This window comes from Pan troglodytes, chromosome 21, assembly GCF_028858775.2.
Source record: "Pan troglodytes isolate AG18354 chromosome 21, NHGRI_mPanTro3-v2.0_pri, whole genome shotgun sequence".
Lineage (NCBI taxonomy): Eukaryota > Metazoa > Chordata > Mammalia > Primates > Hominidae > Pan > Pan troglodytes.
Window position 1 is genome coordinate 42,707,756 of NC_072419.2, and position 24,653 is coordinate 42,732,408.

Below are 24,653 nucleotides of genomic sequence, written 5' to 3' on the forward strand. Positions count from 1 at the left end.
GAGAGGACCCTGGTTTGCATGACAGCCTAGCTTGTTGCTGTGTGACCTTGGATTAGTCAGCTTTCTGTACCTCCGTTTTCTTCCCTATCAGATTGGGATGGAAATGAGAACTCGTGTAGTAACAGCCCCTCAATAAATGGCAGTCATCACCATCATCAGCTTTGTTTTGTGTGGGGATTGGTGGTTTTCAGAAGCAAGTCACCCTTCCCCTACTTGGTCCTGGCAGCAGGCACTGTCAAGTCAGACTGGGCCAGGGTGCAGGCTGTGGAATTGAACACCTGAGCAGGAATGAAGTCTAGTCCTTACAGGAATGTAATGAGGTTGATGAGGTGTGTGGTGTAAATCTCTCTCGGGTTCCCAGATTTCCCAGACCTGACTGTGGCTGCCTTTCCTCACTCAACCTGTGCAGGAATCAGCTGTGTTAACAGACAGACCCACCCATTCTTAGAAACCAAGGCTACCTTAAAGAGAAATACAAGCCACATTCTAGAGCTAAAACATGGCTGTTCCACAGCATGGAAGCAGGCCCAGGGACGGGTAGGGATGCCTAAGATCCCAGAGCAAGACTAGAGCCACATCTTTGCCTCCCTCCCCCAGGCTCCCTCGTCTCTGTACATCACTGACCTGGAGCCCTGAGGTCTGGTTTGGCCAGTGAACAGTTTCCTCATGGGATAGGAGCAAGAGAAGTGGTCCCAAGTGGTCAAAGCGAGTCTCTCTCTCTCTGTCTCTCTCTCTCTCTCTGTCTCTCTCTCTCTGTCTCTCTCTCTCTCTCTGTCTCTCTCTGTCTCTCTCTCTCTCTCTGTCTCTGTCTCTCTCTCTCTCTCTCTCCCCTCTCTCTCTCTCTCCCCTTCTCTCGGCCCTGCCTTCCTAGCCCTGGGCTAGGCTCTGGGAGGATGGGGATTAATAGACAGACAAGGCGTCTCTGCCCTGAGGAACTTATGGTCTGACAAGAAGACAAGCCTACAATTATGAGAGACTGTGTAACACTCTGTAATTAAGCGTCTGCTGAGGAAAAGCATTGTCTGAGAAGGAAGAAGTGAGCATGAGCCAGAGGAAACAAGAGCCCTTTGAGGGGGGCTGGATTTGCAGAGGCAGAGGGTGGTGCCGACATTCCAGGGAGGTGGGTGCAGAGGGCATGGCTGGATGATAAGTGTGCATTTAGGGAAACAGCAGTATGCTAGTTTTGCTGAGGCATCAGGGCTCTGGCTGGAAAATCTGGGTGGAGCCAGGAGGTTGTAGGCAGTGTTAAACAGCTGAAAAGCAGAGGCATTGGGGAGGCATGGAAGGTTTTAGAGCAGAGGTAGCACAACTGGAAGACTTTCCAGAGGATGAATCAGGCTGGGTAAATTGGAATGAATAAAAATCACAACAGGGAGGAGGCTTTGCAGGCATCCAGATGACACAAGAGGGTGAGGTTTGGGTGGGGCCCATGGGAGTGGGAAGAGCCAATTGGGGTAGCAGAGGATGCTGTACTCCCTTAGGAAAGCTTGGCCAGCGCCCTGATGGGCCAGAAGGGAAAATGTTGGGTGTTGCTGGTTTGGGGCAGGAAGTAGCAGTCTGAGCACATTTCTTGTACACCTGCTGTTTGCCTGGCTCTGCGCCAGGGGCTCCACAAGGGCGCTCATGAAATCTGTACAGTAAGCCAGAGGCAGGTGGACTTCCCATCCCTGTTTTGCAGATAAGGAAAAGGTAGCTCAGGCCCAAGGCCAGCTGTCTCCAAACCGTGTCTCTTCCCACAGCTCAGCTCTGCTTCTTGGAAAGGGAACTCCTGCTTTTAGGGTCCCAAGGGGCTGAGCCTTCTTTCCCTTTAATTAGGAGCAAGCACATTTATCCTAAAAGCCCACAAATCTTGCTTTCTAAGGATCCTGAAGGTCAGGGTGCCAGTTTAGAATTCCTTAAACGTGGAAGAGTCAGAGGAGCTAGGGACCCTCACACAAGCAGTTTTACACACTGGACTGTGAGAAGCTTCCGGAGTTGTGCTGTGTATATGTCCAGTCCGATAGTAGGCATGTCCACCACTGGGCCTGTTGGAATTCTCAGCCAGCCCCCACCAGAGAGGGGCCCAGCCAACGCAATCAGTCACCCACAAAGGCGGGAAGGGACTTGTCTCCAAGGTACCTTGCACAGGAGAGCCAAGTGACGGAGCCTAGGACTCATTTCTCAGGCTGCAGCCAGGAATCCCCAGTGGGCAGAGGGAAAGGGAAGGGGACTAGTGCTTACACAGTGGCTACCATGGGAGGCAGCAGTGGTTGGTCCCAGTGTACAGCCAGGAATTTGATGGCTTGGCCGAGGGCTCCCAGCCAATCATTCTCTCTGTGTGCAGCCCACACTCCTCTGAACACAAACTTGGTCATGAGGCAGAGCAACCACATGGCAGGCACAGCCTCCAGGTGCCCCTCACCCTGCTGCTCCCTTGCCTCCAGCAAACACCCAGCATCTGTATGCCAGTTTGCTTTGGCAGATACTCTGAGCCCAGTGATATGCAGGGTACGATTGTAACTGTAACCGTGTTCTTCATACCAAAATCTGGACAAAGGTTTTGAGAGATTTTTTGCTCCTTTGGAACAGAGGTGGCCTGAGAAATGCTATTTGGACATTGGAACAGTGGACTAGAGTGACCTATGCTGTCCCTTTCCATTGTAGTAATTCATTTGATGACCATCTGGAGCCAGTTGCTTTCTCGTAAATTTGCTCATTCTCACGTATATTCATTCTTTTTGTTTTGTTTCAGCACGTTGGTTCTGGATCTTTAATATTTGTTTAGCCTGTTTTGATTTGCAAAGCACTTTTATACACATTATCTCAGTAGATCTTTATCCAACTTTGGGAAGTATTACTATTCTTGTCATCCTTGTTTTTCAGAAGAGGAAACTGAGGTTCACTGGTAGAAAGAGGCTTGACCAAGCTCACTGTGGCTGAGCTACTTATTCAATAAATATTTATTAAGTGCTGCTCTGTGCCTGGCAGTGAGCTGGCCCTGGGGAAACACTGACAGTCAGAGCTGCCTTAAAGACATAGTTTCTGACCTCCCAGAATCTGCAGCAGCAGCACACCGAGATCTAGCCAGGATCCACCCCAGGCTCCTAATCTGCATCCTGGGCCCTCTCCACTTCAGGTCCCTGTAGTTTGGGCCTGTGGCTTAGGTCTAGACTGTTGCAGCCTGTGAGCCCTTAGCCTGGAGCATCTTGGTATAAAGCAAGCCAAGGCATAAGTCTCTGCAAACCGAACTTCAAAAGTAACAAAAGAGGCTGGGCATGGTGGCTCACGCATGTAATCCCAGCACTTTGAGAGGCTGAGGCGGGCGGATCACCTGAGGTCAGGAGTTCGAGACCAGCCTAGCCAACATGGCAAAACCCAATCTCTACTAAAAATACAAAAATTAGCCGAGCGTGGTGGTACATGCCTGTAATCCCAGCTACTCAGGAGGCTGAGGCGGGAGAATTGCTTGAACCCGGGAGGTGGAGGTTGCAGTGAGCTGAGATCGCGCCATTGCCCTCCAGCCTGGGCAACAGAGCAAGACTCTGTCTCAAAAAAAAAAAAAAAAAAAAGTAACAAAAGAGGTCTTCAGGAATGGCTTAATTATTAACAGGGTGAGGAAGGGCATCTCAGCAGAAGGCCATCTGCTCCTTCTCCCTGGGGGAACGTTGCCCAAGGGCTGCTTTACCTAAGATCCTTGTGTGAATTTTCTGCAGCCTCCAAATATTTGATTACACTCTGCACAGGTGTGGAGCTGTATGGCCATGTGCTGAGCTGGGGACCCTCCCCACCTCCTTTAATATTAAATGAGATGAAATAAAGTAAGGTCCTAGGATAGCAGGTCTGAAAAGGACTCTGGCCCAGCCCCTTCCTTTCCCATGAGTGGGAACCAAATCTCGGAGGAAAGGGACTTGCCAGGATCCCATACTGAGAGACCTTCCTTCCCCTTCCCCTCCCTTATCAGTTTCACTTAATTTCCCGTCCTTCCTGTAGGAACCCTCTCATCCCAGCTGTACATGGTCAACATTCAAAGCCTTCTTCAAATCCTTCCTATGCCTCAAAGTCAAGTTTTCCCACAGTCTTCCCTGACACTCTCCTCCACACCCCAGAGCGCCACAGTGTCCAGGCTTCCTCAGTCTACTCTCAGAGGCTGACTGCCTGTTCTGCAAGGCTAGACCAGCAGCCCTTGAGGAGACATTTCAAAATCTGTGTGCCTGGGTCCTGCCTCCCCTCCCAACCCAGGGAGTCTGATACCTGAGATCTAGGAAGAGGCATCTCTGGATACGTTTTGCTGGAGTTTTTTTTTGTGTGTAAAAGTTATATTTTTACTGAAAAAGCAATACATGTATGTTGGTTAAAAAAAATTCAAACTTGGTTAAAAAAAAAAAAAAGCCCAATGAAAAATTAGTCCCTGTCCTACCCAGACACCTAATCACTGTGACGAGTCTTGAGGTTTCCTTATAGAAATACTCAGCATCCACGTGCAGCTATTGTCAGTAACATCCCTTTTTATTACTTAGACAGTGGCATAGTCTCTCCCTACTTTTCTATACCTTGAATTTTTCATGTAAGTCTCTGTTGCAGGTTATTCTTGGTGGGCACATACAGGTTCATGGCCACCTTTGCTCCTGAGCATGTGGCTTTCCATTGACGGATAGACCACCAGTTGTTTGTCCTCTACTCAAGGATGTTTAGCTTGTTCTCAATCTTGCTGCTGTAAACAGTGCTGCAGTGAACACCCTTTCCTGTGTGTCTCCATGCACGAGTGCATGTGTAGCTGTCGGAGCCATTTCTGCACACAGAATTACTCTTTCCAAGAGTCTGTGTGCTTAAAATTTTGTCATATATTTTTTGATTGCCTTCTTTTTCATTCTGAAAATGTATATATTTTAAAAGGCACCCCGCCTTCACCCCCAGATTCAAATTTGTTTCCTCCATGAGCTCCTCTCGTGCTGCACCTGCTTAGCAACGGTGAAGCCAGTGAGCTCATTCAAATATTTACTGACCTTGCCGGGCGCTATGGCTCATGCCTGTAATCCCAGCATTTTGGGAGTCCAAGGCAGGCAGATCACAAAGTCAGGAGTTCGAGACCTCTACTCGACCTGGCCAATATGGTGAAACCCTGTCTCTACTAAAAATACAAAAATTAGCCGGGCATGGTGGTGGGCGTCTGTAGTCCCAGCTACTCAGGAGGCTGAGGCAGAAGAATCACTTGAACCCGGGAGGCGGAGGTTGCAGTGAGTCGAGATTGCGCCTCTGCACTCCAGCCTGGGTAACAGAGCAAGACTCCGTCTCAAAAATAAATAAATAAATAAATAAATAAACAAACTGACCTCCTGAATCCCAGTGCTGGCTTGGCTGCTATACTCCTGCCCTTCACTGAACCTCAGTTTTCCTCATCTGCATAGTTGGGAGACTCATTCCTGCCTTTCTCATGTCCCTGGCTATTTGGTAAACCAGCCAGTAGGAAGACATCGTGAAATGTATTAAAGTGGTCTTAGCTAGACAGAGTGGGCATGCCAGGGTCAGCAGAGATTCTGAAGTCTAGACCAGTTCCCTGGGTGGGCCGTTGTCAGTCCTAGCAGATGGCCAGGTCAGCCCTCAGGCTGGAAATTTTAGGGCAGCTATTGGTAGGTGTCTCCTCTTGCTGTGCTGAGATACGGTCAAGATCATACTTAGGCTTTTGTTGGAAGAACATACAAGATGAGAGAAAAAAAAAGATCATACTTAGGGGCTCCCTGAATTTGCTCTGCCCTAGGTTGCTGAGACCTCTAGAACCTGTGCAGGCTAAAGGAACTCAGTCGGTAGATCCGAGAGAGGTGGTCAGGGAGACCAGGAGCATGTCTACACTGCCAGCAGACTTTTGCCTCCTCCCCCAAGCCAACAGGATGGCCCAAAAAGGCTCCCCCAGCAGATCATCTTTGCAGCTCCATTTTTAGCTCCAGTGGCAGCAGGGATGAGGAAGGGAAAGTTCTATCATTTTTTTTCTAATTTAAAGTGACATTTAAAATCACTAGCCTAGTGGGGGCCAGGTGTGGTGGCTCATGCCTGTTATCCCAGCACTTTGGGAAGCCAAGACCAGTGGATCACTTGAGCTCAGGAGTTAAAGACCAGTCTGGGCAACATAGCGAAACGCCGTCTCTATAAAAAAATACAAAAATTAGCTGGATGTGGTGGTGCACACCTGTATTCTTAGCTGCTTGTGGGGCTGAGGTGAAAGGATCACTTGAGCCCAGGAGGTCAAGGCTGTAGTGAGCTGTTTGTGCCACTGCACTCTAGCCTGGGTGACAAAGCAAAACCCTGTCTCAGAAAAAAAAAAAAAAAAAATCACTAGCTTAGTTCCTCCCTCCTATTTTATCAATAGGAAAACTCAGCCTGGAGAAGTTGAAGATCTCCTCCCAGGTCTCCCAGTGAACTTGACAGGTCTCAGCTCACTTCTGCTTGGATTAGAAGCCAGGCATTTGACTCTCCTAGTCCTTAACTCTCAACATCTTTCCCAAATTGTTCTAGTCGTAAAGTTTCACTTTGGGGTTAAAAACCAAAGTGAAAGAAAAATGGCAAAGCAGGAAGCAGCCACTTCAGACCCAGCCCAGGCTGAGGGGACGCTCTGAGGGACCCAGGCCCAGGTGGCCTCATGAGGAGGGGAGCAGGCCTTTTCCCTACCCACTCCCACCCTTGCTCTGGGAGCCTGGCTGGGGTAGGGACTGGGTGGGGCCCCGCAGGGAGAGGCGCCAGGCTACAGACAGGCGGAGGCGTCCTGGCCTGGCCCACTGCTGTCTGGGAGACAGCCAGTAGGATGGGTTCTCTGGTGAAGTCAGCCCCATGTGGGTGTGGTCCCAGCCGGGCTCCAGGTAGGCCTTTTAAACTCCCGTCCTTCCGGGGCAGAGCTGAGCTGGAGCTGGGCCTCTGTCAGCTTGGGAACGAAATCCTGGCTTCCCAAACCCAGCTTTCACAGAGCATTTCACTTTCCCTGAAGGTAAGAGCCAGTGCCCTGTCTTTACCATGAAAACTCTTAAACTTTTGGTCACTGTGGGCACTTACTTACCTCCTATAGTTTCTTTTTGGGACCCAGATGGCCTGAAAGCCAAAGGATGGAGGAGCTGGAACTGCTGGCTTCTCACCATTTTATGTCACTGAGTTGTTGGGTGGCCTCAGGCAAGACCCTTCCCTTCTCTGGCCTGCAGATTCCTCATTTGTTTGTCAGCAGGAGGGAGCTCCTTCTATCTCTGCTATTAAGTTGAATTTGGTTCCTGGAAGCTGGTGAGAGAGTATCGTAACACCCAGTTTGGTTGGCCTGTGTCTTTCAGATATTAACTGTTACCTGATTAGCTGGGGTCTCAAGTTCCTATTTCCTGTGCTTTTACTAAGGAAATTCTCAGACTTATCAATGCAAATATGGTATCAATTTTGTTGCTAGACCAAATATGATTTTTTAAAATAGAGATTTCCCACTATGCTACCCACGCTGGTCTCAAACTCCTGGGCCCAAGCAGTCTGCCCGCCTTGGCCTCCCAAAGTGCTGGGATTACAGGTGTGAGCTACCATGCCTGGCCAGCAAATACGATTTTTATGTACCTCTCTTCTCCTTTGCACAGTCACAGGGTCCCTAAGTACAGAGCTGGAGTCCAGTCCCTAAGGGCACCTACTGAGCGTACAGTAGGTGATCAGGAAGCCCACACCCCAGAGGTCATATGTACCTATAGTTAAGAGCATCTCTGTAGAGTTGGACTGCTGGGGTTCAGTTCCTGGGCTGCCAGCTACAGCTGTGAGACCTTGGACAAGGTACTTAACCTCTCTGGGCTTGTTTCTTCACCTGCAAAATAGAGATGCTAATAATACCTGACTGTAGTCCAGCATGAGGACAACAGAAACTTGTGCAAAGCACTCAGCACAGTGCCTGGTACAGAGGAAGCATTTGAGAAGTATTAGCTGCTGCTGTTACTGACATCCAGGGGGAAAGAGAAGACTTGAAATAGCCAAAAACTGTCCATGTCCCATGCCTGGAAAGATGTAGATGGATTGGGTGGGCTGTTTGGAGTGGAGTCAGTTATTTGATGGCTGTTTGCCAAGTGCAGGGCTCTTATGGGGAAAGGTGGCCTGGGTTAGGGGAGAGGCGAATGCTCTGCGTGAGGGAAGGGGAAGGGCAGACTGTCCAGGGTTCAGGACACCCAAGATCAGGCTGGAGAATCTATCCAGGGTTGTCAGAGTCTGCCAGGTATGTGGAGCTAGAGTTTTGTCTGCAGGGTCATCACTCCATCTGGGCAGTTTCCTACTGGGGGCTGTGACGAGGACCTATTATTGACTGCGGAGAATAGGTTGGATAGTTCTAGCCTCTCCTGGAACTTTCTTGCCTTCCCCCTGGCGTGGCTGTTGCCCTGCACAGGGATGCAGTAATAGGAGTTGTCTGCCTGCCTGTGGAGTGCAGACCAAGGTGGGGTGGGGAAGAGGGGCCTGTCTGACATCACCCAATAAAGGTAGGGCTGCCACCGTTGCTGCTGTCCCAGCAGTTTCTTTAAAAGAGGCACATGCAGCAGTGTGTGGGAAGGGTGGGGGGTGGAGGGCAGGGATTGGGCTCCTCCCTCCTTCCTACCCCACCTCCACTTCTCTTTCCAAACAATCAGCCATTCATTTACTTGAGTGCCAAGTGCTGTGCCAGGAGCCAGGGAGAGACTAGGGAACAAGATTGACTTCCCTCCAGCTTGGAGTCCCCACCCAAGCAGGTAACAAACAGGATACTATCTAATCTGTTAGTGATGAGAGCCCTAAAGGAAACAAGTAGATGCTGAGAGATTGGGGAAGGCATCTCAGGGAAAGTGACTGCTGGATGGGAAGGAGGCAGTCAAGGGCCGACTGGGAGGTGTCACGACCCTGAGGTGGGGGTATCTTGAGGGAACAGGAGAGGTAGGGGTTACATCTGGAGCAGTCTCAAGGTCAGGCAGGACCCTGGGGGTCTCGGTGAACCTAAAGAGGTGTGATAATGAATGTACTGCAAGTGAATATGTTTATATGTTTCTTCCTTTTTTTTTTTTTTTTTTTTGAGATGGAGTCCCGCTCTATCGCCCAGGCTGGAATGTAGTGACATGATCTTGACTCACTGTAGCCTCGCCTGCCGGGTTCAAGTGATTCCCCTGCCTCAGCCTCCTGAGTAGCTGGGATTACAGGCGCCTGCCACCATGCCTGGCTAATTTTTGTATTTTTAGTAGAGATGGGATTTTGCCATGTTGACCAGGCTGGTCTCGAACTCCTGACCTTGTGATCCGCCCGCCTCGGCCTCCCAAAGTGCTGGGATTACAGGCGTGAGCCACCAAGCCCGGCTCTCCATACAATCTCTTACCCAATTCCTGTCCAAGATTCTATGATACTAACACATCCATTACTGCCTTTGTACACCTCTGATCTTTATTTTCTGTTTGGATTATTTTTCTTTTATTTATATTTGCTGAATTTCAGTAAAGAGATTGTAGGCAGATTATTAACCAGCCCTTGCTCACAAATACAGTTAACTCAAATCAGAAAATTTTTAAAAATGCTTAGTTTTAAATATTTTATTTGTGACTTTTAGGTTTGGAATGAGTAAAATCAAAGCAGTTTGATAACTGCTGGGGCTCATTCTTCAGTGGGCCGCTCACTAGTCCATTTTTAACACTGTCTTAATGACCATCTTAACCTTTTTTTTGTTTGTTTTGAGACAGAGTCTCACTCTGTCGCCCAGGCTGGAGTGCAGTGGCGCAGTTTCGGCTCACTGCAACCTTCGCCTCCCGGGTTCAAGCAATTCTCGTGCCTCAGCCTCCCGAGTAGCTGGATTGCAGGCACGCGCCACCACACCTGGTTAATTTTTGTATTTTTAGTAGAGACAGGGTTTCACCATGTTGGCCAGGCTGGTCTCAAACTCCTGAGCTCAGGTGATCCACCTGCCTTGGCCTCCTAAAGTGTTGGGATTACACACGCGCCCGGCCCATCTTAACCATTTTTAAGTGTGCAGTTCATTGGCACTAAGTACATTCCCATTGTTGTATAACCATCATCACTATCCGTCTCTTTAACTCTTCATCTTCCCAAACTGAAACTCCGTGCCTATTAAACACTAACTCCACATTACCCCCTTGCCTGGTCCCTGGCAACCACCTTTTTTTTTTTTTTTTTTTTTTTTGAGACACAGTCTCGCTTTGTCTCCCAGGCTGGAGTGCAATGGCGCTCTCTTGGCTCACTGCAACCTCCACCTCCCAGGTTCAAGCAATTTTCCTCCCTCTGCCTCCCGAGTAGCTGGGATTACAGGCATCTGCCACCATGCCCGGCTAATTTTTTATATTTTTAGTAGAAACAGGGTTTCACCATGTTGGTCAGGCTGGTCTCAAACTTCAGACCTCCGGTGATCCACCCGCCTCAGCCTCCCAAAGTGTTGGGATTACAGGCGTGAGCCACCGCACCTGGCCAGCAACCACCATTCTTTCTATAAATTCTATTACTCTAGGTATCTCATTCACTAGCCCAATTTTTTTTGTTTGGTTTTTTTTTTGGTTTTTTTTTTTGGTTTTTGTTTTTTGAGATGGAGTTTCGTTCTTGTTGCCCAGGCTGGAGTGCAATGGCACAATCTTGGCTCACCGCAACCTCCGCCTCCCGGGTTCAAGCAATCTCCCAAGTAGCTGGGATTACAGGCATGCACCACCATACCCGGCTAATTTTGTGTTTTTAATAGAGACTGGGTTTCTCCATTTTAGTCGGGGTGATCTCAAACTCCTGACCTCAGGTGATCCGCCTGCCTCAGCCTCCCAAAGTGCTGGGATTATAGGCGTGAGCTACCATGCCCAGCCCTCTCTGGCCCATTTTAAGGAGATATATTTGAAGGGCAGCTGAGGGGAATGCTCTGAATAATTAACTCTTATGGTAGTGATTAATTCTCCAAGTTTGTTTTTTTCTCTTTTTTCTTTTTTTTTTTTTTTTAAGACAGAGTCTCTGTCACCCAGCTTGGAGTGCAGTGGCGCAATTTCAGCTCCCTGCAACCTCTGCCTCCTAGGTCCAAGTGATTCTCCTGCCTCAGCCTCCCAGGTAGCTGGGATTACAGGCACCCGCCACCACGCCCGGCTAATTTTTGTATTTTCAGTAGAGAGGGATTTCACCATGTTGGCCAGGCTGGTTTTGAACTCCTGACCTCAAGTGATCCACCCGCCTCTCCCTCCCAAAGTGCTGGGATTACAGGCATGAGCCACCATGCCCAGGCAATTCTCCAAGTTAATGCACAATGCACATCTAAGCTTATGTGTGGCCTTATCCTGGCAGAATTGCTAAGGGACTGATCATCTGGGAGAGCCTCCTCTGCAGAGGTAGCCTTGGTTCCAAAGCCCCTGGTGGCTGTGAGGAGCCTGGCCACTGCCCCCTATGGAGGCAGGATAATGGGATGAGGAAGGCTGTGGATCTGATCACAGGACCCAAGCATAATTCCTTCATTAGCTACTTGCTCTAGGATTTGGGCCAAGTCCCTCCACCTGCCTCAGCCTCAGCTTCCTCTTCTGGGAAATGGGACAATACTTTCCAACATATTTATGACTCAGAGTCAGTGAGACAGATGATGGACTTCCTTTGCAGTCTTGAGAATCCTAGCACAGTGTTTGGATGCAGTTAAATGCAAGGAAAATAGGACTCCTGATCCCAATTTGTAGAAGTAGTGGAGACCCAGAAATACAGGGACTTGCCCAAGGTCATACGGCACTTCACTGGTAAAATTGGGCTGAAACCCAGCTACCCTCCACAAGTTGCAGCTATTTAAGGTTTCTTGTTGGTCAGTCTTTCGAAGGACAGTAGACTTGAAATAGATGTTTGCTTTTCCGTCTTACTGGATTTGAAACATTTCTCAAGAAGCTCCAGTGTTGATGGGCCTGTGGGAGGATAGAGGGTAAAGATTTGGGTAGGGGATAAAGACAATAATTCTGTGTCATAGGACTAGAGTCCTAAATGACTTCCATGGTGATCATCTTGTCCAGGGACAGCAAATATCTTGCACTGGGCAATTACCCCTCCTACTGGACCCATGGCAGACAGCATCAGCCACAGCACTCCCATTGACCCCTGGATACAGCGTGAGGAGTCTTCTCAACACAGGCAAAACCAATCAACCGGAAGTAGCATGCCCAGTGGAATCTGTGCCCTCCCTAATCTAGTGCAGTCCCCTGCTTTTACAGATGGGTGGCAGTCCTGGGAGGGGAAAGGACTATGAAGGGCAAGTGATGTCACAGGTCTCTTTGTGAGAGCAGAAAGGAGTCTGGCAGGACAGTTTGAAGCCTTCGGAAGTATGTTTGCAAAAACATCAGGGCAGAGCAACTCCCAGGGGGTAGATGTTATCAAGGTAAAGTCTGTTTTCTCCAGATGTTTCTTGGGATGCTGCCTGGCCTCAGGATGTTTATGAGAGTATACTGTAGTCAGATTCCACCAACCAGAGCAGGAGGACAAACTTGGCTATCTACAGCAGCTTCTAAGCTTTGTAGGAATGTATGTGTCAGTCTTGCCGAAGCAAGCTTGTATTTTTACTACTTATGAGGCTGGATCCTGTGAAGGTTGCATTCTGGAAGTTGAAACCTGTAGGGTTTGTACTCACTTAGCAGATAGAACATGACTCACTGTGTGATCCCGAACAGAGCCTTCAACCTCTCTGAGCCTCCTTTTTCCTTAGTAGCACAGGGGTGATGATGAAAACATCTCCTTGAGGGGATCAAATGTAAGATGCAGAGGTTAGGACCTCAGATGGTGATTGGGCTACTGTAATAACCACCAATTCCTGAGCAGGTGAAAAACATCTGGCAACTGTGATTACTAGCCACTAATGTTCAGCCACTCCTCAGTGTGGCTGACCCTGTGCCATTGTTGGGGCAGAGTTCTATGGACAGGATGGGGTGGTTGGTGACCTTCTGATTGGTAGATGTTCTTTCAAAGAGATCTTCCCAGATGTTACCATGTTGTGCTTTCAGAGGTAGTTGAGAGGAAAATTGAGTGGGGCGGGCTCTGTGGGCATGAGGGGACATATAGTCAAGACTTGTTCCAGCATCACTGTCATCTACTTGCCAAGTTGTCTCTTACTCTTCTCTACTTAGAGTCTTCAAAGTCTTCTAGGATGAGGGCTCTGCCAGCCTGTGTCATTTTTAGGGTGAAATGAGAGGGTGGGGTTCTGCCTCCTAAGTGTCAACAGGCATTCACCTGGGTACCTCTTTTGAGCCAGGATTGGAGGTCACAGGGATGCCACCCTGCCTTCAGGAGGCTCAGGGTCTAAAGGAGGAAGCAGAAAAGTAAAGAGGTTTGTAAAAATAGTGTGGTGGGCAAGGGCCTGTGGTGTGCCTGAATGTGGGATGTTGTTCAGTGAGTGAGCCAGGGAAGGGGCCTGGGAAGACTGTTAGGGAAGGCTTTTTGGCAGGAGTGATGCTGGAACTGATACCTAAAGGAGGAGGCAGAATCAGTGAGGAAGAGGGTGTTCAGGCAGCACAGAGGCCTGGAAGCTGAGCATGGTGTGTTGGCATGAAGGGGGTGATGGAGAGTTGGAGGGGTGATTGACAAGGCAGAGAGGCCAGTGGTCCCTACACTAAAATGTTAGAATGGTGCTGCTACAGTGCGGTGTCGAGGGGCTGGATGGTTGGGGGTGCTGGGCAGGGCAATGAATCTTCCCGAACTTAGTCCTTGGACAGGATGAGACCCCTCATTTCTGCCCCAGGCCAGAAATCCTCAGCTTCTGGCATGCAGAGTCCATGGAGGGCCTGGGATTGGGCAGCAGCTCCGTGGGCCCTTTGCTCAGGAGATGTTTAGGCTCCTCAGGCAATTGTAATGACAGTTCCTCACCTGCCAAGCCCTTTCCCACCTGTCTTAGGAAACTCACAGCAGTCCTAGGGCAATAGACAGGGCAAGCCGCATTATTCTCATTTTATAGATGGGAGAAATTCAGACCCAGGAGCTTAAGTCATACACTGAATGAAGGCTGATTCCAGGGATTCCTAACCTACTGGCAGTTTCTGTTATAGCAGGTATTTTGAAGGGGGCAGGGTAGCAAGTATCAGCTGATCTCATATTCTGAGAATGGATTTATCATCTCAGATGGGAGCTCTTGTGCAGCTAGACTTCCCAGACGAAGGTGTTTTACTTCCTGACTTTGCTGTCTGAAGCCCTGGTGTTAGTCCTCACAAGATTTCCCGTGTGGCTAGGCTGTGTGAACATTCTCATTTTGTATTTCGCTGTTTGTTGATAACAATTCTCCGGAGGTAGGGGGGTAAAAAAGACCAGTGGCTCACGCCTGTAATCCCAGCACTTGGAAGACCAAGGTGAGATGATGGCTTGAGCCCAGGAGTTTGAGATCAGTCTGGGCAACATAGTGAGACCCTGTCTCTACAAAAAATTAAAATTAAAAAAATTAGGAGCAGTGGTACATGTCTGTAGTCCTAGCTACTCGGGAGGCTGACGTGGGAGGATCACTTGAGCCCAGGAAGTTGAAGCTACAGTGAACTATGATCACACCCTGTACTCCAGCCTAGGCAACAGAGTGAAACCCTGTCTCTAAACAAAAAGTTGGCTGAGCACGGTAACTCAACGCCTGTAATCCCAGCACTTCAGGAGGCCTAGGTGGGAAAATTGCTTAAGCCCAGGAGTTCTAGTCCAGCATGGGCAACATAGTGAGACCTCATCTCTACAAAAACTAAAAAAATTAGCCAGGCATGGTGGTGCACCCCTGTGGTTCCAGTTACTTAGGAGGCTGAGGTGAGAGGATTACTTGAGCCCGGGCTATCAAGGCTGCAGTGAGCTGTGATCATACCACTGCACTCCAGCCTGGATGACAGTGAGACTGTCTCAAAAAAAAAAAGTTGAACTATGAATGTCATGCACACAAAGATGATGTGTGGTATCACGTCCAGAACTGGATGTAAAGTAGGAGGGCAAAGAGCGTCTCAGGCCCGGTAGGAATCTTAAAAGTCACACCCATGGGGACTTCAGTTTCCTCCCTGGCATCCATCCTGCCTGTGTCTAGCCTGGCTGGCCATTTTCTAGGCCCTTCTTCCATCTTTGGCCAGCTCTGCTTCTTAGAAAGCTCTTGTTTATAATTAGTCAAAATCTACTTCCATTAACAATCCCCACCTTCCTTTTCCCCTCTGATTGTAGTGTGACCCTCTGGGGCCACATGTGCATTTGACAGTCTTTTAGGTATTTGAGGACAGTAGCCATGCCCTTTTAAATTGTCTCTCTTCTCCAGGGTGACCATCCTAGCCTCTCCAAGCCATCCCTCACTTTACGCTAAGCACAACTTTTGGTGCATATGTGTCACACGCCCCGTTTGTGACAAGTCCATCCCAGACACACTATTCACTTGTTGAATCAGTCCTGGGCTTTCTCATGCAACTCCATATGGCTGCCACAGTGCCCAGTCAGTGGAGGAGGCTTTTCATTGTCATCTCCACATTTCTATGGGTTTCTTGAGGACAAGGACTACTCATTCTGGGTCCCTAGTGGCTGGCACTGTGCATGGCTTTCCCTCTGTAAATAAGCACTTGCTGGAATGGGATGGAGTTGAGACTTCTCCCTGTGTGGATCACCTTCTGTCTTCAGGTTCCAGTTTGACGATATCTCTTGCCTGGAATTACCTATGATACCCTCAGTATTATCCAGAGTTCAGTGGGGACTGCGCCCTCTCTGGTCCTGTGACTTTCCTGTAACAGTGCATCCTCAGTGTCTGTGGTCAGCTGACGTCACTAAGCCATTTTTCCACATATGCCGCTTTTCTTGTGTAATCGTCTTACTTGGGTTCCCAAACTCAGGGTCTTAATATAAGCTCTGAGGGAAAAAAAATCCCTCTGTTTTTCTGTGTCTCTGTCCCCCGGGTGTGCCTGCACAGAGACAGGCAGCATTACCTCTGCTGACCTGAAGTGAACTCACGGTTTTCCCCATTCAGTCCTGCACTATTCGTCTCATCCCAACTCTCGGCTGCCCAGGGATCTTGGCTCCTACTCCTGTCACCTGATATGCCACCTGCCACTCCAGGCCCAGTGAATGAGCTTGTTAACACTGCCTTTCTATTCTGGGATACGCTTGGTCATTCAGAATGGTGAAAGAGGCCAGCAATCGAGGTGCACAGGGCCTGGCAGTGTCTGGCTTTGCACACTGGACACACAGCCTATGACAGTTGGTGAAAGCCGGGCTTTTGTGACCTATCGCCAGGGTTTGAAGTCAGCCCTCCATTGACATCAGCCCTCCAGAAGTGAGGGTAGTTTTTTTGAGGCTCTTTCCAAGTAATACTTCCCAGGCTGGGCTCTGGGATCTTAGGGCTTTGGAAAGGTAGCAGCAAAGCTCGTATGATACAGCCAGTATTTGAAAAGCCACATTTTGCATTCTCTACCCTCAGTCCTTCACCAGACCAAGCGGGCTGCACATGTCAAGTTTTTGCACTGGGCTGGAGCCGAGGCAGCTTTGTAACTGGGCAGTTTCTCCTGCTCACTAGCACCTGCTTCTAGTGGGTTGGTTTTTTGTTTTTGTTTTTTTGAGACAGGGTCTAACTCTGTTGTCCAGGCTGGAGTGCAGTGTCGTGATCTTGGTTCACTGCAACCTCTGTCTCCCGGGTTCAAGTGATCCCCACACCTCAGCCTCCTGAGTAGCTGGGATTACTGGCATGAGATACCATGCCCGGCTAATTTTTGTATTTTTAGTAGAGATGGGGTTTCACCATGTTGGCCAGGCTGGTCTCAAACTCCTGACCTCAAGTGATCCCCCTGCCTCAGCCTCCCAAAGTGCTGAGATTACAGGCATGAGCCACCATGCCCGGCCAAATGGTTATAGCTTTGATAAACAACAAGATCGTGATTTAGTAACAGTAGCTTGGGCGCTACCATCTCTTTAAAGCTTGGATTCCTAGGGATGATGGTAATAAGGTGTCCAGGGTGGGCTGGGGCAGGGACCACTGAGCAGAGCTCTTGGCAGAGCAGACTCTGCAGGTGGGTCTCTGAGGATAAATAAAATGATGTTTGTGGCAGATTCCAATACATAATGGGTGAGGAGTGGATGGTTCCTGACAGGATGCTTACTGGATATGGCTGCAGTGGTAGTAGAAATGGTTTTTCAGAAACTACATGCTATTTGGACATACTATTTGGAGGTCAGTGGTCAGGGGCTAGAGGAGGCAGAGCTCAGCTACGGGAGGATGCCTCCCTGAATGCCCAGAACTGGTGTTCTCCAGGCTGGGGGGAAACCAGGAACATTCCCACACTCATAGCCCCAGGCAAGGGTCCCTGCTCTGCTGCCAGATCCTCAGCTAGTGCATCTGCCTTCCTGGTCCTTTTTTATGTGTACTATGAGAGAGTGAATTAGTCTGGTAGGTCTCAGAATACCATGTGGGAATTCTGTACAGAGAAAAAAGGGGAAATGGGGCTGTTCTGAGGGACCTGGGGTGGGGTGAGAGTCCAAAGAGCCTTCCCCAGGCCCCCTTGGGAATCCCCAGAACCAGACTCAGCCACGCTGGAGAAGTCCTAAGTGGCTGGGAACCCATGTGAGTGGTTCCGGTGTTCCTGGTGAGAGAGTCAGAGCATGTGGGGCCATGTGTCTGGAAGCAGGACCTGAAGGAGGACAGTGGACAGGCAGCATGGGCACCTTAGCCATGTGCTGGGGTTCTGCACCAGGGGCCACCAGGCCCCTGTCCTCATGGTCAGCAGAGCCAGAGCTGCCACCCTCTAACCCACTCAGGAAATAGTCAAACCCTGCCTGAAGACCCCAGGAATAAAGGGCCCATTTAGGCCCTTTTAGGCCCTGACTGGGGAACTGGCCTGGCCAGGATCTCAGCCAGGCTCTGGCAGGTGGCACCTAACTCCCAGCCCTGGAGGGCTCTTTAGCAGCTAAATGCACTGGCTCTGGGAGGAAAGCCTGGGCTCAAATTCTGGCTTTTCCACTTCCTGTCTGTGTAATCCTGGGCTACTCACTTCTCTGAGCCTCAGGGGTTTTTTGTTTGTTTATTTTTTCTCCTTGAAATCAGAATGGTAGGCCTGGTGAAGAGTTGGTGAGCCGATATAGTTAAAGTGCTTCATGCTAGGCCAGTTCATGTCCAGCCCTCTGTCAGTGGGAGATGTCATGGACAGCCAGCAGACAGCTTCTCACCCACTCAGGACCTGCCGCCCTGGACTGTGGGTGTGCCTAGAAGCATCGCTTAACCTCTTCTCTGACTCCTGTGACCCCAACATGTCAGGAAAAAAGCCCCTCATACCCTTGACCCCAACTGGGGAGTGAGCAGCTCTCCTAAGGAGCAGCTGGGGTAGGGTGGAGGCATTGCTCTGGCAACTGAGCAGGTCCCTCTCAGGCCTCTGCTCCGGGCCCCTGAAGGAGGGTGGCTGTCTGCACTCTGGATACAGCTCTCCTGCCACCTGTGTCCTGGTGCCAAGAGCCTGAAAACAGACCTGGCCTTCCGGCCAAAAGGGACTTTCTGTGCTTTCACCCAGCCGGAACTGAGACACCACTAGAAGTTCCTCCTGGCTGCCTCCACCTCAAGGTTCCCACCAGGCTCCTGCCTTTCCGAGAGGAGGCTCTTATGGACAGTCTTCCTGGGGAGCAAGGGAGGGGGCTGGAGCCCTAGAAGAACAAGGAGGTCTGGGGCAGCTGCTGCGGCAGTGATAGACTCATGTACCATGGGCCACTGCCGCTGCACGTGCACCTGCATTGTATTTCTTAAAATTATAAATTAACACCATTTGAAAATTCAGGAGTTTTTTTGCCAATTGATTTTTTTTTCCACTGACTGTTCCTCAAATGATTCTTCTATTGATATATAATAGATATACATATTTTCAGGGTAGATGTGATATTTTAATATATCCATATAATGTGTAATGATCAAATAAGAGTAATTAGGATATCCATCACCTTAAACATTTTTCTATGTGCTGGGAACATTCAAATTATTTTCTTTGGCCGGGCGAGGTGGCTCGCGCCAGTAATCCCAGCACTTTTGGAGGCCAAGTCCAGAGGGTTGCTTGAGCCCAGGAGTTTGAGACCAGCTTGGGCAACAAAGACCCCATCTCTACAAAAAATTAAAAATGAGCCAGGCATGATGGAGCATGCCTGTGGCCCCAGCTACCTGGGAGACTGAGGTGGGAGGATCATTTGAGCCCAGAGGTCAAGGCTGCAGTGAGCCATGACAGAGTGAGACCCTGTCCCAAAAAAAAAAAAAAAAGCTGCTAGCTAATTTGAAATGTATATTTTAAAATCCAGATGTCTGGTACATTTGGCAGCTCTGACAACGCTGGGCCCAGGTTTCCAACATGGCAGCTGTGAGCCAGAAAGGGTTGATGCCCTGTGCACATTTGAACTGTGACCCCCATTCAGGGACAACCCACTTAGTTTACAGCTGTGGAAACTAAGGCCCAGAAGGCACTCAGGCCCTGTGCAGAGTACACAGCCCACCATGGCCAGCATTGATTTTAGATCCTGGCAGCCTGGCCTTGCAGAGCAGAGCTTTCTGCGCTGCCACTCATAAGAGTAAAAAGCCTCTTCTCCCATCTGTAAAGCATCAGTGATAATTACCACTCCTCCCAGAGCTGTGTCAGGATAAAGTAGCACCTGGCCCAGGCCTCAGTAATGATTCTTTTAAATCTGTACAAATGCTACACCTTGCCTGGAAAGTGTTGCTGGAAGCACCACATGCTTTCTCTGCCACTTTTCAGAAATGATTATTTTTCACACACTTTCCATTGCTCCGTGCCGAGGGTTTGTTGCACTCTCATTCCCACAGCTTCATTGCCCAGCTTCAAGCAGATTTGCTCAAGGCTCTACCTCCCACCAGACTGTGCTCCTGTGTGTGGTGGGGCGTGATCTGAAGGGAGTTCAAAGCCCTGGCCCTGGGGATTAGATCCAATCTAAAAGACCAGGAATAAATCATTCTGCTTCCATGTGCCTCTGTTTACCCAGTTGTCAAATAGGGGTTTGTTCATTCGTTCAGTAAATATTTACTGAGCCCAACCATGTATTGAGCCTGGTACTGAGAAAGCACCATGATTATATAAGATACTCAAGGTCCCCACCATCAGGGACCTGTATCAGATACTCAGGTTCCCTATCTGGTAGAGGAGAGAGACCAAAGACATGTGAGCTAATAAATGACCAGTGCTTGAATGAAACAAGCAGAGTCCTTAAAGAATAATAGCTTTAGACTGGATGGTCAGGGAGGCCCTCACTGAAGACATGCTACTTGAGCTGGACCTAAAATCATGAGAAGGAGCAGACATGCCAACATGAGGGTGAAGTTAGTTTCAGACAGGGCATGGCGGGTCCAAAGGCCCCACGTGGGAATATGCTTGGAGCATTTGAGGAATAGCAAAAGGCTGGTGTGGCTGGAATGGAATTAGGGAGGGGAGGGTGGGCCAGTTCCTATTGTAGGCTGAGGTAAGCAATGTGGATTTTATTCTGTATGGAATGGGGAGCCTTTTTTTTGAGACGGAGTTTTGCTTCTGTTGCACAGGCTGGAGTGTAGTGGCGCAATCTCGGTTCACTGCAACCTCCCCTCCCAGGTTCAAGTGATTCTCCTGTTTCAGCCCCCTGAGTAGCTGGGATTACAGGCCTGCGCCACCACACCCGGCCAATTTTTTGTATTTTTAGTAGAGGCGGGGTTTCACCATGTTGGCCAGGCTGGTCTCAAACTCCTGACCTCAGGTGATCCGCCCGCCTCAGCCTCCCAAAGTGTTGGGATTACAGGTGTGAGTAATCCCATCGAGTAGTGGTCACCTCACCCGGCCTGGAATGGGGAGCCTTTGAAAAGCTTCAGAAAAGGGGAGAAGCAATCCAGTTTGAGCTTTTAAAAACTGTCAGGGTTCCAAGAGTGATTGTGGGTAAGATGGGCCATAGAGAAAACAGGGAGGCAAAAGACCAGGCCTGCTGGGGTGGAGAGACACTGGTCTCTGTTAGCTGTGCTTTTGCGGTAGAGAGGTGAGGCTCTGCAGATGGAGGAGGGTGGAAGGAGGAGATGGGAATTTCCATGCTTCTGGAGTGTATAACTGAGTGTTCAGGGCCCCCTCTCTGGGAGAGCAAGGCTGATGTGAAGGAGGAGAGGATTCAGATTCATTCTGGACACACTCAGCTTGAATGGCCTTGGCACTCCCTGGCACAGCTGCCTAGTGCACTGGGACTCTTGAGATAGTAGGTGATACTCCCTCCTAACTGCTTTCAGTGCCTGTGCACTGTAAAATTCTCTGCCCATGGGCCAGTCTGGAGGGACTTCATGAGAAATGGGATGCTATGGGCAGGAAGAAGGTGCCTCTGTTCCCATTGCTGCTTAGAGCAGCCCCAGGAAGCTGAGGATCCTGAGAGGAGGCAGCCTTCCTTGGATCTCCTTTCCTCAATCCCTATCCTCCCTCCATGAGCTAAGGTACCTAAGTTACATTTTGCCAAACTGTGCCCCACTCAGCATCTGTCCTCCACTCAGCATCTGTCCTCCCATGCGTTGGACTGTCCCACCCTGCTCCTTTGCTCACGGAGGATCCCTTCACCAGAAAGCTCTGTATTTCCTTGCCACTAAGTGACTCTCGCCACCCATCTAGACGCAGGCAACCTTAGTGTCTTCCAGAAAGGCCCCGAGATTGCCTCCCAGAAGGCAATCACTTTCTCCTTAATCCAGAAACCATGGTAACAAAATTGGCATGGCCCACCCCAAGATCAAAAAGTACCTCATGCCTGTCAGCTCCTTGGCTCCTACCCGGAGCACATTGAGTATCACATCCTATTTTTATGGGTAAAACAACTGCCATGTAAAAGGCAGTTAGTGCGACGGGCGTGGTGGCTCATGCCTGTAATCCCAGCACTTTGGGAGGCTGAGGCGGGTGGATCACGAGGTTGGGAGTTTGAGACCAGCCTGGCCAACATGGTGAAACCCCGTCTCCACTAAAAATACAAAAATTAGCCGGGCATGGTGGCGCGCGCCTATAATCCCAGCTACTCAGGAGGCTGAGGCAGGAGAATCGCTTGAACCCGGGAGGCGGAGGTTGCAGTAAGCCAAGATTGCTCCACTGCACTCCAGCCTGGGCAACAGAGTGAGACTCTGTCTCAAAAAAAAAAAAAAAAAAAAAAAAGCAGTTAGTGCAGCAGAGGGGCCATCGAGTAGTGGTCAGCCTTCAGGCACCCTGGTTTCAGGCCGCGGCCTCAGCACTGCCTAGCTGGGAGGTGAGTGCAGGCAAATCTCCACCTCTCTATAACATGGGGCATTTACATTTGGGAAATAGGAACCTCCTTCATACTGGTTTTGAGGATTCAGTCAGCTAAAGGATAGATAAAGTAGATTCTCATTCACTGTAGTTATGTTCACAGAGTCATAGTGAATGCTAAACCATTGCTCTTCTGGGCAATATAGGGTCACTGCAAGCCTGTGGTCATAATGTTTCTACCAACCAACCAATCAATCAATCCATAACCTTGTTTTATGTGTGTCTCTGTTGAAAGATTTTTTTTTTTTTTTTTTTTGAGACAGGGTCTCTTGTTGCCCAGGCTAGAGTGTGCAGTGGTGCAATCTTGGCTCACTGCACCCTCTGCCTCCCAGGTTCAAGTGATTCTCCCACCTCAGCCTCCCAAATAGCTGGGACTACAGGCATCCACCACCACACCCAGCTAATTTTTGTATTTTCAGTAGGGACGGGGTTTTGCTATGTTGGCCAGGCTGGTCTCCTGACCTCAAGTGATCTGCCCGCCTCAGCCTCCCAAAGTGCTGGGATTACAGGCGTGAGCCACTGTGCCCAGCTGAAAGATTCTTTACTTAATATACTATTGATTCATTAACATTGAACTCATGGCCAGCAGCACTATGACTCATGCATGGATGAAGCGTACCTAACACTTTTCTCCATAAGGGACATCACAGCCTTCTTGCACTGAGAACACTGGGCAGTGCTTCAGCACTATGTGGGGGCCATTTTAAACAGTGAAGTCACCAACAGAAAGCCCACAAATGGGAAAAGTATAGCACTAAATAGACCTGCGAAAGGACACTTGTTTACAGTATGAGAGCTGCAGTGAGAAGGTGGAGTGTCACCTTGTTCCACCTCAGCTGGGGATGTGTAGCGGGCACATGTCTGCGAGCCCCTTAAGTGTTGGTTTTGCAAGTAAATTCAAGTGAGTAGGTAATTTTGCACATATAGAATTAGTAAGTAGGATCAGCTGTATATGAAGTACCTGCTCAGGCCTGGCCATGGTTAGCACTCAGTAAGCTCAGCTGTTAGCATCAGAATCATTACCAATGGGAGTGCATCATAGCTTCTGTACCAGGCTCCAAGGACAGAGCTAGCTCCCTGAGCTTTATGGCTTTGTCTTCATCAGCCTGACACCTTTTTAACTTCTTGGCTTCTGTGGATGTTGGGGTCCGAGGCAGATGCAGATCCTTGAGGCCCTGAATGCCCCCACTGAAGGGTTTGTTTGTTCCAAGTCTACAAACCATTGAATGGTTTCAGGTTGTGGTTCTACTGAATGGTTTCAAACAGTGACATGATTGGATTCCTCAAATGGCTGGGGTGGAAGAGGGACAAGAGGTCGGAAGGCCAGGGGGCATCTGTGGTAGTCTCAGGGAGGCTGGCTCCAGATCATGGGGAGAAGGTAAGGATGGGAGGGGCCTGGCTGTGAAGGGCAGAGGAGGATCCCCAGAAGGACTTGGGAGGATGCTGCCGTGAGAGGGGCTGCCAGTCCCTCTTGCTGGAGTTTGAAAGTAAAGTTTGATGTTGCTAATTCTTCTTCTTCTTTTTTTTTTTTTTTTTTTTTGATGGAGTCTTGCTCTGTCACCCAGGCTGGAGTGCAGTGGCGCAATCCTGGCTCACTGCAACCTTTGCCTCCCGGGTTCAAGCAATTCTCTTGCCTCAGCCTCCCTAGTAGCTGGAATTACAGGTCTACACCACCACACCCGGCTATTTTTTGTATTTTTAGTAGAGATGGGTTACCCCGTGTTGGCCAGGCTGGTCTCGAACTCCTGACCTCAGATGATCCACCCACCTCGGCCTCTCAAAACGTTGGAATTACAGGTGTGAGCCTCCGCGCCCGGCCAGTGTTGCTATTTCTTAAGGCACAGTGAGGGAGGTGGCTCTCCAACTGAAACAGTGGGAAAGGAGAGGGTCACATGGACTGTCAACAGAGAAGTGGCTTTGAGAAGGCAATGTGTCCCTGATCCTGACCTAGCTGCTTGGAATTCTCTTCCCAGCTGCTTCTGCCTTGGGAGAAAGAAGCAGAGGAAAGGAGGGAGGGATTTGAGGCTGGGTGGGTGGGAGTCTTTGAGCTGTTTTTATCATAGCATACAGATGAGTTGCCCAATTTAGCTGTGTGGTTTGACAAGTTACTTGCTGGCTGGGAGAGGGAGTGGGATCTTAACCAGCCCTCAGCCCTTCCACTAATGAGCCTTTTCCCTAGCTTGGCAGTACCAGCAAAGGGAGTTAAGGGAGTCTGCCTTTCTCTGGGGTCAGCTTCATCCATTCATGGGGGCCTTGAGTCCGGCCCCACTGTCTTTGCTGTAAAGCCTGAGCCATGGCTTCCAGGTTGTCTGTGGCCCCAGAGCACCTGTTCCTCTTGAGGAGTGTAGACCGCCTCTCCTTTGCCCCCTCAGGCACCTGGGAGCCAGCAGGCATGAGGCCCGTGTTAGGCCTCAGGACCAAGTTCAGCCTGGCCTCCAAGACACATGCAAGGGGCTAGATTCTTGGGGTTCCTGTGTCCTCCGCATC

At 49.6% G+C, this 24,653-nt stretch overlaps 1 protein-coding gene across 27 annotated transcripts in view; it reads left to right on the plus strand.

Moving 5' to 3' along the window:
* The window catches only part of DLGAP4 (DLG associated protein 4), a 226,902-nt gene that overhangs the window by 162,672 nt on the left and 39,577 nt on the right, over positions 1-24,653 (plus strand). For 3 of the 27 annotated variants that reach the window (XM_016937860.4, XM_054674742.2, XM_054674743.2), the window contains exon 1: positions 10,132-12,316. The exons of 20 other annotated variants lie outside the window; for them this stretch is intronic. The gene's annotated coding sequence lies outside the window, so the exon portion shown is untranslated. Of the gene's footprint in view, positions 1-6,767; positions 6,953-10,131; positions 12,317-24,653 lie in introns of those variants that run through there. 4 more of the 27 variants (XM_063802912.1, XM_016937862.4, XM_063802922.1 and 1 more) reach the window with 4 other exon arrangements.